General features: G+C 36.5%; 1 protein-coding gene across 3 annotated transcripts in view; it reads right to left on the bottom strand.

The window, feature by feature from the left end:
• DGKI (diacylglycerol kinase iota) overlaps positions 1–15,526 on the bottom strand; it is a 5,490,864-nt gene that overhangs the window by 4,749,265 nt on the left and 726,073 nt on the right. The gene's annotated exons all lie outside the window — the stretch shown is intronic.

Consider the following 15,526-nt stretch of genomic DNA (forward strand, 5'->3'; position numbering starts at 1 on the left):
AATTGTAAATGATTCCATAGTGTGTGTGCGGGGGTGTGTCTGCATGTGTGCGTGTGTGTGTGTGATGTGTTACAGTGTATCCAAAAGTAGTGTGTTGGTCATATTTTTTTCACCACAGTCAGACAAATGCATTGTACTCATTAAGTTGCTGTCTGTGGAATTCTGAGCAAGATGTGTGTGACAGTGGCTGATCATTGGCACAGTGATACAGTGAATCATGCTGCTATCGAACAGTGCTTGGTTCTCTGGTTCACTTTTTGATAGTGATTCTTTCTGTGAAAAGTCTGCATGTATTCCCTGTCTCTTTGTGAGTTTCATCCATGAGATTTAGTTTCTTCTCCCAGATGATCAGCAGCATAATAGATGCTTCTGGCTGTTCAGCTTTTACTTTCATCATAATTGAGCACAAGAGGGATCCCCAGAAGGTAAGTGCCTCTCTCTCTCTTGGAAGGAGCAGGAAGCCAGGCACTATTCACAGCTAAGATTTCTATATATTTGCATTTGGCTTCAGTTTTTTGGAGAACTACTTTTTTTAGCTTTGAACATTAAGAGACAGAAAAAGCTTGTTCTTTGAATGACAAAATAAGACTAAATGTCTTTCTTTACACATTATGTTTTGCTCGGGCCATCACTGAATCAAAAGATTAGGAAAAAAAAAGATCTAAAAGGCACTTTAGAGCATCTATAACCCCATGACTTCTGGTGGCCTAGTGGCTACCAGATTCCAGCTTAAGTCAGTTACTTCCACAAAACTTATTACAGTGCACACTAGAACAGGTAGAGTGTGTTAGAAGGATGAGGGAAACCTAAAAAGTAGGACAGAGTTGGAAAAAACAACAAATTGTAATCTATTTGGGTGGTGTGAGACTAGGATAAGGGGAAAATAGGGAAGGGGTATTAGGGAGTTGCAAGTCTTTTTTCTATGGCGCCATTTCACCTTTGGTTTCCTTGTTGATTATAGTCAGACATCTGAGATGTAGAAAGTCAGTAGAAGGACCATAAACCATGGACAGTCCCTGGATGAAAGTGAATGATCTTATCTGTTGCTTGATCACAAGTAATGGTCAGTGACCTGCCATAATACAGCTCTACCTCAGTAACATTAGCACCATCCATTCGGTTGCTTCCTGCAGCCCTCCCCCCTCCAGTTTGAAGTAAACAGACAGCACTTTTTTTTTTCCTTACAAGGATCTGCTATAGCCATAAAATAGCACTAATCTGATGCACTTGTATATTTTTATCTACAATGTGAATTCAGACTGTATGTGCATATCTGCTTCACATTCTGTAGAAATGACAACATTTTGCATAATAAATGTGGAGCTTCTTACCCTAGGCCCATAAGAAGAAGAAAAAAGGACTCCACTCATTCTGAACTGACTTACTGCAGGAGACAAATAAATAAATCATTACAAAAGACCAGTTTGTATATCTCTTTAAGAAACCTCCTAGGGTTTTGTACAAGTGTTTGAGTACTGAGCATGTGCAAGTCAGAGTGCCATTTATGAAGTTAGTTGTTGAGATGTAAGCATGTATGTATGTAAGGTCTGTCTGTTTGTTTATATTTAATGATGCTTCTATCCATCCTGATGTATTTCTATGTAGTAAAGCATCTTGAATGAACTACCCCACCTCCTTCATCTTTTATATACAATGGGACAAGCTACACGGTGTCAGAAGAGGCATGGCTGAAACGGCTAATGGCCAAAAAAACCTCCAGTTTCTCCGCTTTGAATCTGAGAGGCATCTAGCTACTGTTGGAGGAATACAGAGAAGTGAATCATCCTTACTGCATGTTTACTTCACAAAACAGGTGAGAAAAGAATTTCAGATGTTAAAACTTACTCAAACTATTTTTATTTGCTAACTATGAACCAAACCATACAGAACTCTCTAAACAATATTAAAATAAGTCGAAATGTTTGATATTTATAGAAATATTTGAATTACTGTGTTAAATGTTTGAAATAAAGTCAGAATTGCATAAAAAGAAAGCAATAAGAGAAATGACTACATTTTTGCTAAGCACATATTTTGCATATTTACTGAGGCTATCCAAGTTATCTGAAGTGTATGAAGTGTTTTCATGTTTGAGCAGTATTACAGTACAATTATTTCACAAAATACAGTCATTTTAGAGCATATTTTGCAAAGTAAAGCATTTCAAAGAGTTTATTGTGCATTTGTATGTTATTACAAGCTCACAAAGCAGTTTGTATATATTGCAAAAAGGGCCATATTTGCAGTGTGTTTATGCATACTTTGTAGGCATGGCAGACAGATTTCGAAAACCAGATGTACTTGTGTTTGATAATAATATAGCAGAAAACTAGAGAGTGTTTGAAAAAGTGTATGATATTTCCATACAAACTGCATTTTTTGATAAAGATAACCATACAAAGGCATTTATTCTATTTAATTTAGCTGGGTCAGAAGCCATAGAAAGAGACTGTCCATTTGTGTATGCACCCACTATCTTTGCAGGAGAGGGGGAAAACCATCATATTGTTGTACCGGCTGAGTCAAGGGAGGGCCCTGAGTGCTTAAAACATAAACTTTGACAAATGTGTAACCCCCAGACAAAAATTACAATGGAGAGGCATTTATTTTATACAAGGGATCAAAAGCCTGGTGAAACATTTGCAGCGTATATAACTGAGTTGAGAAATAAGGGTAAAATGTGCAGATATGGTGATGTAAAGGATGAGTTGGTAAAGGACAGACTTGTGTGTGGTATTAAAGATGATACTGTGAGAAAGATTTTGCTTTGTGACAGTGATTTAACATTGAATAAGGCCACTGGGATTTCTCAGATATATGAGCTTATAGAAAAGCACACACATATGCTTACAAATGAGAAATGCATATTTCCAGTAACTTCTAAGCCTCATGTTGCTAGCAAGCAGCACATGGTTAAGAGAAACAGGCCCAAGTGCATGGCAGCAACTGTAGCCCCTGCAGCACTCACTGTAAACCCCAGAGCTTTTTAACAAGATCTAGAAATCGCACAGCCTCAGTGAAGCACAAGGGTGAGCCAGCAAATAAGCATAAGGGTGAACAAGGGCCAATATCTAATTTCATTACCCAGTTCACAATTGTGGTAGCAGTCATGAATCTAAAAGAGAGAAATGCTTAGCTTTTGGTCAGCAATGCCATAATGTAACAAGTGGAATGATTTCAAAAGATTTTGTAAATCAAAAGCCACACATTCTTTTATTAAAAAGGATTATTTCAACAAACAAGTTGATCAATTAGAAAGCCATGACCTAGGGTCTCATTCTTTTTATACTGATGATGTGTCAGTGCTTTGTGAAACAGTCAATGCAGTTGATTCATTGGCCAAGAATGAAGTATTTTGTACTGTTTGGATAAATGGCAAACACATAGAGCTCAAAGCTGGCACAGGCTCAAAGTACAATGTTATGTCTGCAGAAACATTTGCTAGAGTGCTGGTGAAAGGCTTGATTTGGCAAAGTGTGCAAAGCTTGTTGCATATGGTGGTGAAGAGATTCAAACCAAAGGCTCAGTAATGCTTTCATGTTAGTGTGCTGGAAGATGCTATGACTTATTATTTTATGTGGTCAAGACGCATGTCCAATCATTATTAGGGCTCAGAGACAGTTTGAAAATGGGACTGCTTTCATTTAACAAGGAACTTCACCTTGTTAGCTTAAAAGACCACTATTCTAATTTCACCCAGTCTGTTTTTTCTACCTATGCTGATCTTTTTGAAGGCAAACTAGGCGAGCTTCCAGTTGTGTACTCCATGAAGTTAGACGGAACTTTCAGCCCAGTTGTCAGGCCAGCCAGAAAAGTTCCAACAGCCATGCAGAACAGAGTTAAAGCTGAGCTAGATAAAATGGTGCAACAAGGTGTGATTTGTGCACTTGGTTCATCTACTCCAACTGAATAGGTATCTTCCATGGTGGTAGCTCATAAGAAAAGCTCAGATGACATCAGAATATGTATTGATCCATGAGATTTGAATAAAGCTGTAAAAAGACCTCATCATCCAATGTGTATAGTCGAAGAAGTTGCAGCTCTGATGCCAAATGAAACTGTTTTTCTGTCTTAGATGCAAATAGTTAATTTTTACAAATTTTGCTTGACAAGAAATGCTCACTGTTCACTACTTTCAGTACTCTGTTTGGCAGGTACAGATTTTTGAGAATGCCATTTGGGATAAATTCTGCAAGTGAAGTCTTTCAACATGCAATGGAGCAATTTTTTCTGGATATCCCTGTGCTATTATAGTGGACAGCATACTACTGGGAGGCAATGGTGAAGATGAGCAAGACAGAAGCCTCAAAAATTTCTGGAAAGAGCCCGTGAGGTGAATCTTAAACTGAATCCTCTGAAATGCAAATTCAGGTCATGAGAAGTCACTTATGTTGGTCATTTTTTCACCAGTTCAGGCCTGCAATCAGACCCTTCTAAGTAAACAGCCATTCTTGAGATGCCAGCTCCAGACAATGTTAAAACCCTGCAAAGTTTTCTTAGCATGGTTAACTACCTAGCCAAGTTCATTTCAGACATGAGTCAAATATCCACACCCTTCGGAGAGCTGACACATAAAGATGTATCCTGGTCTTGGTTAGAACAGCACCAGAGAGCGTTTGATGTACTGAAACAGAAAATGCTTCAAAATTTGGTCTTGGTGTAGTCATTCTACAAGAGCATCAACCTGTTGCCTATGTGTCTAGAACTCTAGCCCAAACTGAAATGCAGTATGCTCAGAAAGAGAAAGAGCTTTTTGTGTTTGCCGTGTTCCAAGTTTCATGATTATGTTTATGGTAAACCTGTCCCGATCAAAACAAACCACAAAACACTAGTTACTATTTTGAGAAAGCGTATGATTGCAATGCATGATGCTGAGATTGCAAAAGTATAATTTCAATGTTTTGTACAAGAAAGGCAAGCTTCTTTATCTTTCTAATACGTTATCCAGATCACCCAGAAATACCACTGAATAGCATGAGAATGAAAGATTTGATTTTGAAGTCATGGAAGTGAGAAATTTTTATTCCACACGTCTTGATGAGCTTGGACATCATATAGCCACAGATCCAGTTTTGCAGAAGCTCAACTACTTTCTTAACCATGGATGGCCCTCAAAGCAATCTAGTTTACCTCCAGAAGTGCAACCTTATTTTCCATATAGAGATGAGATTTTGTCAGACCATGGTATTTTCATGAAGGTCCTAAAGTCATCGTTCCAATGTTCATGCAACTACAGTACATTTCTATCTTGCATCGAGATCACCCAGGAACAGACTCTACCAAAAGAAGGGTGAGAGAACTAGTATTTTGGCCTTCTATGTCACAAGATATTTTGAGAGCACTTTCATCTTGTTCTGTGTGTAAGAGTACTAAGTCACATCAACAGAAAGAACCACTTCAGCTGAACCAGAGTCCTGAACTACCATGTACAAGTCTGCACAAAGTTATTTCTGACAATGGCACACAGTTTACAAGCCTACAATTCAAAAAGTTTGCAGAAGAGTGAGACTTTACTCCTGTCATGAGTAGCCCAGAGTATCCTCAGTCCAATGGTTTGGCAGAGCACACAGAATGCACAATTCAAAGTGCAAAACAGTTACTACAAAACTCCAAACGAGACAATAGTGATGTTTTCCTGAATCTCGTGACTCTCAGAAACATTACTCATAATAAACATCTTGGTTCACCTGCTCAGAGACTTCTGTCAAGACAAACCAGAACCAAGGTACCAATCAGCAGTAAATTGTTGGTTCCATGTGTCAAGAACAACAAATCAGTCAAAGCCAACTTGTTGAAGAAGTAAACCACAAGTCCTACTACAATATGTCCAGCAAACCACTCAATCCATTACGAGAAGGAGAAGTGGTAAGGATGCAAACATCCAGAGGTTATGATCAGATTGGAGTCATGAAGAATATTTGCCCAGAGTCAAGATCATACATTGTGGAATCACAAGGAGCAGAATTTAGGCAGAATCAGAGACATTTGCTACCAGTGTCTGAGCCTATGCCACAGCATATATCCTGTGAGAAAGGCTCTTCATCTCAGAGTGAGTTATCCAGTGTTTCAGTTCCAGAAGAAGTTCCAGAGAACATTTCCATTCCTGTGATGAGGAACTGTTCACCAAAGACTGTCTCTGTTGCTAAACCTAGTCCTGATTGTTATGTTATGAGATCTGATCGCCTCTCCAAACCATGTTTCAGATGCATGGCAACTTGGACATGAACATTGTGTTTGTTTCTAAATGTCTATATTAATGCATGTCAAACTGAAATACTATGTTAATCAAGGGCAATCTTCTTTTTAAGAGGGAGGATTTAGATCAGTGTGTATATCTCTTTAAGAAGTCTCCTAGGGGCTTGCACAAGTGTATGAGTCAGAGTGCCATTTTGAAGTTAGCTGTTTAGATGTAAGCATGTATGTATGCAACGTCTGTCTGTTAATCAGTTTATTTATATTTAATGATGCTGCTATCCATCCTGATGTGTTTCCATGTAATAAAGCATCTTAAACAAACTACCCCGACTGCTTTGTCTTCTATGTACAAAGAGATGAGTGACACACTGTTAAATGAAATCTATCCTGCAGTCTTTTTACCATATTTGCTGCATCAATGTTTGCCCTTGGCAAGAGAATGACTGACTTTTTCAGTGCAAAAGACCCGAGAGTGCTGTGTCAGTATTTCTAATCATAAGGTCATCAATTTCTAAAATATTCTTGACATTTCCAGATTATGTGTTTTTTATGACTTTACAAACTGTCTCCCTATTGAAATGTCAGCACTTGAAATGCCGAGTTACAAAAAGCTGAAATAAAAAGACAGAAAACCCAGAAAAGAGTAAATCTCAAAAATCGCTCTTCTCCTTAAAACTTCTTTTTGTGAGGGGGAGCAAGACCCTCTGCACTCCCTCATAACAACTCTGGCATCACCCTACCTTGGAGAAAATGGAATTTTCTGAAAAATGGCATCTCAGACTTGATATATGCCCGTGCCATCTTTCAGCCATTCAGTCTCCGCCTTTTGAGACTCTGTCTAATGGGTCCCGACGTTTTAAATCGTTACATTACAAAGTTGGTGTTACTACTAAACCCCTATTTTTGTTTTGTTTTTTTTTTAATTTGGAGTCTCCCTCTTCTTCGTCCCTTAAAATGGTGTGTCTGTATGTATATTTTTTCTGGGGTGTGAGGAAGGACTTTGATTGGTGTCTAATTTACTCTGTACAATTTGAGTCAGGCTGTTTTGAAGTGCCAGTGTCAAACACCAAAAGGTAAATGTACCACACACACTGTGTGACCACCTAAAATGAAAAGTGCACAAAAATCAATAAATTGAAGTAATATGAAAGTGTTTCACTTGGGAGGGGCATATACTTCATTGTGGGGACTATGGGCCCTCATCCTTAATTTCTAATTCTGTGACCTCCATGGTTGCATCAATTTGAAGAAAAGGCAAATACAGTTATTCTCTTTTCTCCAAGATGGTAAAGCCCCAGAGATAGTATAGTTAGAGAGGAGGGGTTGAATGAAGAGCCCCCACATCTGAGGGAGTAAGAGACTGTAGACTGTTTGCAAAAGAGAAATGAAAAAAAATCTAATTATGCTGATCTGCAGTATGCCTGTCATGATATATATTGCTTTAAAATGCTAGAATAGATCCATTTAAGATTAGGTCACTAATGGGGTGAAAGAGGCTTTTGAAAGTACTTTCTCAAAGACAGGATGACTAACATGTGGAACCAGTTACTGGAATGAATGGCAGAAACTAAACCCTTGGAGATGTTTAATGCATCTTTTGCCTCCAATGATGGAAGGAGAAGTAGGCAACAGTCTAGGGCTAGTTGCAATACTTGAGCAGACCATATAGGTTCACAATCCTCTTCTTCTTCTTTTCACGGTTAGGGGTCGCCACAGCGGATTACCTGTTCACTCATTATTGGCAGTAGAGTATTATGGTGTCAAGTTGCCAGCCCGGCGCCCAACCTTCCACGGAAGGCACACACATGCACACACTCATGTCTAGGGCCAATTTAGAGTGTCTGATCCACCTACAGCATGTCTTTGGGATGTGGGAGGAAACTGGAGCACCCAGAGGAAACCCACGCGACCATAGGGAGGACATGCAGACTCCGCACAGAAGGCACCCCAGCTGAGGATCAAACCGGAGAACCTTCTGCTGTGAGGTGACAACACTAACTGCTGCACCACCATGGCCACCCATAGGTTCACAGTCCTCTGATAGAGGCCATTTTAAGCAATGCAATGCAGTGACTGCATATTTTGGCGTAAGGTTTGGGACAAATGGGCAATAAATGCTCAGAATGCAACATTCCACTGATACTGGTACCACTGAATGTAACCCTGTATGAATACAAGGTGAAATAAAACAAATAATTCTGCTTGGCAAGATGACCAAATTTCATGCTATACAGCTTGTGCAAGTTGTAATACTAGCCCCATAACTTAATGATATCAGTTGCAGTGCAACATAACAGGATTAACATCACCTAGGACAACATGAGGCAATCATACTAAAGGTTCATCTGTGCAATAAGAACTTGTCACTTAAGAGAAAAGAAACATAATAACAAAACATTTAAAGAAAATTATAAAACTAAATAAATTTTGGAGAATTCAGAATCTATTGTCAGAATATAATGGCAATGGCACCTCAGCATTTTATGGATATTGCTTTGCCAATTCAGTGATTCACATGTGAACTATATATGCATACAGCTATGGAAATGAGGCACTTCCCTAATGGTTCATCATGAAAAACTTTGCTGAACTTTCAGACAGGTGAAAAACAGTCAAATCTTCAACCACATGAAATGAAGAATAAAAAACATTTACCTCAGCTTAACTCTACATGTATTTAAACACAGACCTGTCATTATATAAACTAATTCCATGATGATACACCCACAAAGAAAATGGTCCCAAAATTTGGAATTACTACTGATGAATAAGTTGAAATCATGATGCAACAATTTCCTGGGAGTTTCGTGTAAGGAAACAGAAATTGACTTGCTATACACAGACCAGAATTTGACTAGTTATACACAAATCCAGGTATAGGACAACCAATTGAGGTAGCTTTAGGTTTCTGAAATTGTTTGGCTATATTTATAGTCACAGCAAACTATTTTTCCTGTCAGTTATAGAGTGTCACTATGAATAATTCACTGAACGTCATATTTTTGCCATGTCCTATATGCAACTCTGTTTCAATCCCTCATATAATGTGTCAAGAAGAACATTCTGTTTGAGCATTTCACATCTACTTTTCCAAAAGAGGAACAGAGCTACAACAAAGCTATGGTTTCTGATCTCTCATGTATTAACAGCTGATGATGACAAAGTCCTTGCAATGCTGCTCACTGAGTTTGGGGCAATTCTAACTACAGAGCCATAATAATCCTCTCTGCTTTGTTTGTAGATACTGATGAAATTTGTCATAAATGTTAACAACTATGCTTGTTAGCAACTGTCACAACATCACAGAAAATGGACAGCACAGACATTCTAAATTGTTTCCAGTTGTATAAATCACAGCAAATTACTGACATAGAATTGCTAGGGTATAAGGGTTGTATAAGCTGATACCAAAGCCTTGACTTGTCATATATTCTTACTACCCAATTGATAGCTAGCTGTTAATATTTCTGCCACTTAAAATCCATGGAATTCATTACAAATTATGCACAACTAGTAGGAAGTGTATGCTGTAAAAAATTTATAAATGTTTGTTGGACTACACTGCAACCAGCTCAGAATCATCTAGTAAGTATCTCAGGCAAACAAGTTATGGTGACAGGTGGCTCAGGTTAATAAAACTCTACCTGAAATTTTACATATTTAATGCTTTCCCCAACTGGTGCAGCGGTAGCGTTGTCACCTCACAGCAAGAGGTGCTCCCATTCGATTCTCAGCTGGAGCGCCTTCTGTGTGGAGTCTGCATGTCCTCCCCGCAGTCGAGTGGAGTTTAAAAGAAATACGTGAATGGGCATGCCTTCATTGAAGGTTGGGCATCGAGCTGGCACCTCTGCACTGTAAAAATCTACTGTCAATCATTAGTGGACCGGAGATCCGCTGTGGCGACCCCTAATCAGGAAAAGCTGAAAGAAGAACAATGTTTTCCCAAATTGGTAGTTGGTTGCTATTGCAGTATAAAGGAAAATATTTATTCAAACAATTCATACTGTTTCCTTAAACACTGTAACCAAAATGCTGAACTTCTTTAAAGCATATCTCCCATCAAATATTTGCTTTCACATGACTAATACATTTAAAATAACAATGCGTAATAGTAATAATCAACGTTCAGGCTGTGGGATATTCAGTACTTAACTCAAATGTGTTTTTATTAGCTCATGTAGGCTTCATCCTATTGCTAACTTAAGTGATCATGAGTATATGTTGCACAACCTGCAACCCAAACACCAATTACTTCTTAACTACAAAACCCAAACAACAATTATTAGCTAAACTACAGAGAACAAACTCCAGCTAGAAGTCTGGAAGAAAGGATTTTACTACTATTAGTAATTTTTTATCAACCTCACATGAACAATATTCACCTGCACATTCAAACCAGAGTGTAAGAGTCCATTAACACCAACTGCAAAAAGCTCCAGAGCACAAAAACAAAACTGGGAAATTAATTAAGAATAAATGTGAATACAGTATAACAATCTAAATGAAAAAACAAGAGGCAAAAATACTTAAAAAATTTATGATGATTTTAAAACAATTATTAATGAAGGTTGTTGCAGTTATCCATGAGCAATGTATGTTGTGTCTTTTGGCTTTTCCCAGTTAGGGGTCGCCACAGCGGAACTCCGGTTCGCTAATGATTGGCAGTAGATTTTTACATGCCAACTTGCCAGGCCTGACATACAATGTAATACTTTTTTAAAAGGAAAGCTAAAAATCAGGAACAAGAATGGCTGTACCCATAATGCACTGTAGCTTTTCCTGTTAGTAAAGCTGTAGTTGAATACCTCCTTTAACATAAGTAGAAAAGTAGCGTGCCTTGACATACCACTAATTCAGATGCAGGAAGACTAAAATATATTAAATAAATACATACATAACTTACCACACCTTAAATACAGAAATCATGGGATTTAAACATAAGGTTGGCAAACAAATACCTTTTATTAAAATTAGTATTTCATTCTGCCAAGCCTTTACTTAAATTTCAAGCACATCAGATACTTTTGTCAAATAAAGAAGCTAAAATAGTTGAAACTTTAACAAACTTCAATAAGTATATCAACTTTTTAAATAAAAATAGTTTTAGTGAATGCAGAAGTAATACACACTTGAAAAATAACCCACATAACACATATGAAAAATAAAATCATTGCCAAGATAAGAGTTATTGCATTATTTGAATAATGGATGTAATATAGCCACAGGTTTTATGTATACACTTCATTTTCCTCATTACAGGATAGAATTTGTAATTTGCATGAATAATACCCCAAAGAAAATAACTCCAAAAACAGAAATTAACTTTAGCCATTGAATGGCTGAATGCACAATGCATTGTGACTTTTCCTTCAGTCAGCTTTGTTGTGTTATACAACTTTTCTAGATCTCTTTTAATGTAACTGCAAAACTAATATGCTAAGGCACCTTGAAAGAACACTAAATTAGATGGAGGAATGTGTATGTGTGTGCACGGGTTTGTGTTTGTGTGCACTTGTGTTGGTATATAAGAGGGTAAGGGGGTGTTCAGAGAAGTGTAGAACTTATGCAAAGTACCAACAAACATAAGATAGTGTTTCTTTTTATTTTTATGTGCTTTACAGAATGTGGCTAATTATGAATCACACATACATGTTTTTTTCCTTTTAAATACAAAAACATATATTTGAGATGTATAACAAGCCATTATAAAGATATTAAAAGAAATTAGATAAACATAATATAAATTGTAAAATATCCACAAACAAGCGCACAACCAACACCTGAAAAACGAGCAACTAGATGGCCACAACCTTCTGTGTAATGTAAAATAATGCAGCAGGTAAACAGAACTCGAACCAGGGATCCACGTATTTAATGAAGCAAACAAAAAAGCTATGGCATAGAAAAAAGCCGTAACATAGATTTTAAAGATTATAAAGGCTTAACCAGAAGTTATCTTTAAAATCTATGTTACAGTTTTTTTGTATGCCATAGCTTTTTTGTTTGCTTCATTAAATATGTGGATCCCTGGTTTGAGTTCTTTTTACCTGCTGCATTATTTTACATTACACAGACGGTTGTGGTTGTCTAATATAAACTGTAGCAGGCATTAATTAGTACTTTGCATAAGCACTGCACCTTTTATGAGTGCTCCTATGTGTATGTATATATATATATATATATATATATATATATATATATATATATATAAATAAATAATGTATACATATAGGAATATGTGTATATATGTATAAACGTATATCTATATCTTTATATATAAATAAATATATATGTATATATGTGTTTGCATATGTAAGGGGAGTTTAGTACTTTTAAGCAAAATGCTCAAAAGTCAGCATCTGCTTGGTCAACAGGTGTGTGACATTAACAATCCTTGGTTAGGGGAATATGCACCTTCCCTAGGGATTTGCACATTGTTGGAGTTAGTGTGTATATATGTGTATATATATATATATATATATATATATATATATATATATATATATAATTAGCAGGGGGATGTGCAAGTGCAGGGGAGGCTTGTCCCCTGCAAAAACACTTACTTCTCATTTTGCATGCTCCTAGACTAGTACTCAGAGCAGTAAGCTGTTAATAATTTTCTGTTAGCGTTAATGCACTGATGTTTTGGGCATTGATATTTATTTTGTCTGTTTGATGTAGAACAATACATCCCCACAAACTTTGCACCAAGTCACAACTATAGCACTCTCGTGCAAAAACTGAACAATGCACAGACTGTTTGATTATTCCTTAGTTATTGCTGACTAGACATTACATAGCCTATTGACTTAAACTAATAACAGCTAACAAAAGAAAATGCAAAAAAGGGACTTAGACTTGAATGCAATAATACATTGGAAGTGGCCAATATTCTAACATCATTAATTCCTTAGGTTATAGCGGAATTCAAAATTCTTGCTACTGAGCATATGTTGCACATATAAAATGCAAACATTTTTGACCCTCTGCCCATTTAGAGATTTGTTTCAGCTTAACTTAATTTTTTATTTTCACTTAATATCAAGAGGTTTTTCCTGTGGTTGTAATCAGCTCATAATAACTCCTAGGAAATTGTCTGCATCCGCAGTTTTGTTTTGCATTGTGTGCTGTTTGCTTACCTTACACCATGTACCATCTCACAGTCAAGGAAAATGCAGTCATTAAACCCCTGTATTCATGCGCAACTATAACATTTCTTCTGTGGGGATTTGTCTCGTTTATACTAGTCTCTTGATTCCATTTTGACCTAACTTCAGTTTGAGTCAAACGCATAGTTGTAAAGCTCTCAGGTTTACTAGAAATGCTATAATATTCCACATTTGCACTATACCAGGGATCTCAGGCAGTTATCCATGACAAGTTATACATAATCACTGATCCAGGAATACTAAAGACAATTATTGATTTACTTAAGTTCACCATCCAGCAAAAAAAGATATAATAATTGGAACATAACTGTGTATTTCTTTACAAAGGTGTTTGTCTCTACTTGCAAACACTTGTAGTATTTCCTAATGAACTATTAAATCATCAAAAATGACACTGGAATCCATATTCAAAAAGCATTCTTAATTTAGGCTGTAAATTAAAGTTCTGTTATGTTAAGCTGCTTATAATACACCTATCTGTATTTTACCATCCAGAAATAGCTGATTTAATCCTATTTTATATCAGTTATGAGATGGTTGTTTGTTATTACAGCAGTGTTATTTAAATGTGAGTAAATCTCATGGAGCAGGTACTCATTTTGTTAGCTAAAAGGACAAAATATGACCAATTTAATAATTTAGGACTGTGTACTTATTCTGGTCAACACATGTAGTTTTCAAAACAGGAATTTTTTTTTTTTAACACAAACTCATATCTTCCGATCCAAAATTTATTGATGTAACCGTACCTGTAATGCTTTACTAGATGTTATCAAAACACCATTAAGAAGTCCCCTCATCCTAAGGCATACTTGGCAGCCCATGAATAAATTTCAGACCCTACTAATTTCACCTAATATGAAATATAAAATGAACTGGACACTGACTCAGTGGTCAGTTCATTTAATGACCAGTCCTGTATTTGCGCATTTCATATACCACTACACATTATATTTCATTTGACATTTTGTTTGAAACAGGGCGACCAGCCCAAGAAACTCAGCCAGATCACTTTTCCAACAGAATCCTGTGAGGAGATATAGCAAAGAATGAAAAAGCAGCAATTATCATACACAAAAGCATGTAAACAAGCAATAAAATCACAGTACAGTACATATAAATCATTCCAAGCAATGAATGCAACAATACAGACATGGAAATACATCATTTGTGAAGGTAGCTGGAACAAAAGCAAAGCAAATATGCCATCAGCAAAGAGCAAACTTCAGTGATGATGTTAAATTTAATTGCAGTTTTTAACAGTTTTATGCTACGCAATAAATTAGTAGAAAAGAAGTCCATGTATGTAAGTGATAAACAACAGGTTGTTACAATGTTCGCAAAGGAATTATTTTTGCAAGAATGTAGTTAGAAAATTTTGTTAGCAAGAATGGGATAGATGTAAAATCATAAAAAAGAAAGAAGAGAGAGAGAGAAAAAGAGAAATGGATGTGGTTATAGATGTCTAGAAAGGGAAGCTTGTTCCAAAGAAAGCAAATTGTATTGCTAGAATGTTGCTGCAAGCTACAAAAAAATGAATGATGCACCATTAATACAGAAATAGGATGTATGGCATGGTCAACAAAGGAGCATAAGCAAGCAGATATAGTGGCACACCTTCATATTGCCACAGTGGAGGGGAAAGGCAGTCTAAGATATGCCAAAACTAAAAACAACATATATGTATATATAATATGCTATATTATCTTGTAAGGACTATACTGGGTATAAGACATCTAATGTGGGAAAATGCTAAAAAAAAAAAAAAAAAAAAGACAGACCTGTTATGTCAAATGTAAAATTTGCTCAAACATTAATATGATGATCTGAAGGTCTCAGATGAAGTGAAAGGTGTAAATTATGTACAGATTGTAAGGATTTTATGCAGTGAGCATGCCAATATAGAAGAATAATCTGAGAAGTATCCCCAGTCTCATTGCAACTACATGAAAGAGGGGACTCATTTTTCTGAGGCTTGCAACTAAATTTATAAAGATTCACATTTGTGGTGTGTACTTGTAAGTATATGTGTGTCTCATTAAGTAGAGATATCTTGCATTTTCTGATTCACATAGAGAGGAAGATAAAACTTCTTGGGTGGACACTCTTTTTTGTTTTTTTATAAGTTTCTTGGATGGATTATGCTTGATAGAATGAATTTT

This window comes from Protopterus annectens, chromosome 11.part0 (genome assembly GCF_019279795.1).
Source record: "Protopterus annectens isolate FY-2018-M chromosome 11.part0, PAN1.0, whole genome shotgun sequence".
Taxonomy (NCBI): domain Eukaryota; kingdom Metazoa; phylum Chordata; order Ceratodontiformes; family Protopteridae; genus Protopterus; species Protopterus annectens.